This window comes from Oncorhynchus masou, chromosome 19 (genome assembly GCF_036934945.1).
Source record: "Oncorhynchus masou masou isolate Uvic2021 chromosome 19, UVic_Omas_1.1, whole genome shotgun sequence".
Lineage (NCBI taxonomy): Eukaryota > Metazoa > Chordata > Actinopteri > Salmoniformes > Salmonidae > Oncorhynchus > Oncorhynchus masou.
Genome location: NC_088230.1, coordinates 14,996,584 through 15,000,180, shown reverse-complemented (window position 1 = coordinate 15,000,180; position 3,597 = coordinate 14,996,584). Strand labels below are relative to the sequence as shown.

The 3,597-nt window shown below is 45.5% G+C and overlaps 1 pseudogene; it reads right to left on the bottom strand.

The window, feature by feature from the left end:
* Positions 1-463: 463 nt before the first annotated feature.
* LOC135505520 (protein BTG3-like) lies at positions 464-1,617 on the bottom strand (annotated as a pseudogene).
* Between the last annotated feature and the right edge of the window lie 1,980 nt (positions 1,618-3,597).

The following is a 3,597-nucleotide window of genomic DNA, read 5'->3' as shown; positions in this document are numbered from 1 at the left end:
ATTGGACACAAGTGTATCTTGTTCCCAAGCACAGTGAGGAAGATGGTTCGGGAAGCAAAGAAAAAAATCCAACGGTTGGATAACTTGTCTCCAAATCTATAATAAGACGCCAACTCCATGCCAATAGGCTCTTTTGAAGGGTTATCAGAAAAAACTTTATTGAGAGCAACCAACAAATAGGCGATTCCATGCCATGACAGCCTGAAAATATTTTTGGTACCTCAGATTGTTCTGGCAATTCTCACATAGAAACTTATTTGGGGGGAACATGCTTTTTACTCCTTATATTGTGCTCTAACATATGGAGTATGTCACTCTTAACCGCTAGGCTACCTGCCGCCCATGAATTATTGCTTTCTCTAGTGGCTACCCTCAACAGCTCAGGGAACCTGGGCACCTGGAACATGCTAATTCTAATAAAGTCAACACTTGCTACAGTGGTCTGGAGGCCTGGAGTAGCACACTAGTATCTGTGCCCCCCTATCTGGCCAGGCAGAGCCCAGCTGCTGTGTCTGAAGGGCTGGGTGGGTCTGCCTTGGTGTCTGAAGACATAGTGAGGAGGACGTGGAGGGCCACTTGGGCACTGGAGGACACCACAAAGGAGCAGCTGGGTAGATCACCTGGTATGTGTGGCAATTTTGGGGGAAGGTACGGGGAGGACAGGTTTCCCTGATGCCACTGTCCTCATCTGAGGATGAACCGGAGTGGTAGTGAGATGTCACCCTCCACTGCGCTGTTCACCTTCTTTGTCACATCCTCATCACCAAAGAAACTGGCTACCGTGAAAGCATGGTTCTTCTCTCCATTCCTGCAGCACACCTCCCCTGGGTCCACCCACGGAGTGAGTTTTCTGGGCAGGCCACGGTTTTCTGGGCAGGCCACGGTCCTTGTACTGAAACCCACTCTCCTGACAGGCCTGCAGCAGCTCTGGATACTCCTCTGCAACCTGTTCAGCCGAATACACCTGAAGGCCTGTCCTTTGCTGGGGTAGTCAGGGTACCAAGGCCCCCTGAACTTCTCCTCCTTGACAACAGTCAACCACTCCACAAACATGTCCACTTTCTTTATTTTATTATTTATTTATTTTACCCCCTTTTTTGTGGTATCCAGTTATTAGTAGTTACTGTCTTGTCTCATCGCTACAACTCCCGTACGGGCTCGGGAGAGACAAAGGTCGAGGGCCATGCGTCATCCGAAACACAACCCAACAAAGCCGCACTGCTTCTTAACACAGCACGCATTCAACCCGGAAGCCAGCCGCACCAATGTGTTGGAGGAAACACCGTACACCTAGCAACCTGGTCAGCGTGCACTGCGCCTGGCCCGCCACAGGAGTCGCTAGTGCACGATGACACAAGGATATCCCTACTGGCCAAACCTTCCCTAACCCGGACGACGCTAGGCCAATTGTGCATCGCCCCATGGACCTCCCGGTCGCGGCCGGCTGCGACAGAGCCTGGGCTCCAACCCAGAGTCTCTGGTGGAACAGCTAGCACTGCGATGCAATGCCTTAGACCACTGCGCCACCCGGGAGGCCAACATATCCACTTTCTGGGTCTCCAACTTTTTCACCTTTTTTATCAGTCTCTTCAGGAAAAACACCACTGCTGCAATCATACTCCATATTTCAGAACACAATGGATTACACAAGGAGTATCATGTACAGTTTATGGATTATAGTGTTTTACAGGAAGCATGTACAGTGCCTTGCGAAAGTATTCGGCCCCCTTGAACTTTGCAACCTTTTGCCACATTTCAGGCTTCAAACATAACGATATAAAACTGTATTTTTTTGTGAAGAATCAACAACAAGTGGGACACAATCATGAAGTGGAACGACATTTATTGGATATTTCAAACTTTTTTGACAAATCAAAAACTCAAAAATTGGGCGTGCAAAATTATTCAGCCCCTTTACTTTCAGTGCAGCAAACTCTCTCCAGAAGTTCAGTGAGGATCTCTGAATGATCCAATGTTGACCTAAATGACTAATGATGATAAATACAATCCACCTGTGTGTCAAGTCTGCGTATAAATGCACCTGCACTATGATAGTCTCAGAGGTCCGTTAAAAGCGCAGAGAGCATCATGAAGAACAAGGAACACACCAGGCAGGTCCGAGATACTGTTGTGAAGAAGTTTAAAGCCGGATTTGGATACAAAAAGATTTCCCAAGCTTTAAACATCCCAAGGAGCACTGTGCAAGCGATAATATTGAAATGAAAGGAGTATCAGACCACTGCAAATCTACCAAGACCTGGCCGTCCCTCTAAACTTTCAGCTCATACAAGGAGAAGACTGATCAGAGATGAAGCCAAGAGGCCCATGATCACTCTGGATGAACTGCAGAGATCTACAGCTGAGGTGGGAGACTCTGTCCATAGGACAACAATCAGTCGTATATTGCACAAATCTGGCCTTTATGGAAGAGTGGCAAGAAGAAAGCCATTTCTTAAAGATATCCATAAAAAGTGTTGTTTACAGTTTGCCACAAGCCACCTGGGAGACACACCAAACATGTGGAAGAAGGTGCTCTGGTCAGATGAAACCAAAATTGAACTTTTTGGCAACAATGCAAAACGTTATGTTTGGCGTAAAAGCAACACAGCTCATCACCCTGAACACACCATCTCCACTGTCAAACATGGTGGTGGCAGCATCATGGTTTGGGCCTGCTTTTCTTCAGCAGGGACAGGGAATATGGTTAAAATTGATGGGAAGATGGATGGAGCCAAATACAGGACCATTCTGGCAGAAAACCTGATGGAGTCTGCAAAAGACCTGAGACTGGGACGGAGATTTGTCTTCCAACAAGACAATGATCCAAAACATAAAGCAAAAACTACAATGGAATGGTTTAAAAAAATAAACATATCCAGGCGTTAGAATGGCCAAGTCAAAGTCCAGACCTGAATCCAATCGAGAATCTGTGGAAAGAACTGAAAACTGCTGTTCACAAATGCTCTCCATCCAACCTCACTGAGCTCGAGCTGTTTTGCAAGGAGGAATGGGAAAAAATTTCAGTCTCTCGATGTGCAAAACTGATAGAGACATACCCCAAGCGACTTACAGCTGTAATCGCAGCAAAAGGTGGCGCTACAAAGTATTAACTTAAGGGGGCTGAATAATTTTGCACGCCCAATTTTTCAGTTTTTGATTTGTTCAAAAAGTTAGAAATATCCAATAAATGTCGTTCCACTTCATGATTGTGTCCCACTTGTTGTTGATTCTTCACAAAAAAAATACAGTTTTATATCTTTATGTTTGAAGCCTGAAATGTGGCAAAAGGTCGCAAAGTTCAAGGGGGCCGAATACTTTCGCAAGGCACTGTATAGGTCTAAAAAGGACCTAAAATGGCAACTTTCATCATGATGAAATAAAAAAGTGATACAAATGTAGAAAGCATGTCAAACATCCTTCTTTCCAATTAAGTTCCTATGTGAGAATTGGCAGAACAATCTGAGATAACCAAAATATTTTTGGGGCTGTCCTGGCGTGGAATCGCCAAAATGTAGGGGCCTCATATATCAAACGTGCGTGCCCACAAAAAAGGCTCTAAATCTTGCATGCTCCAATCTTTCATGCTCTTCCTCAATG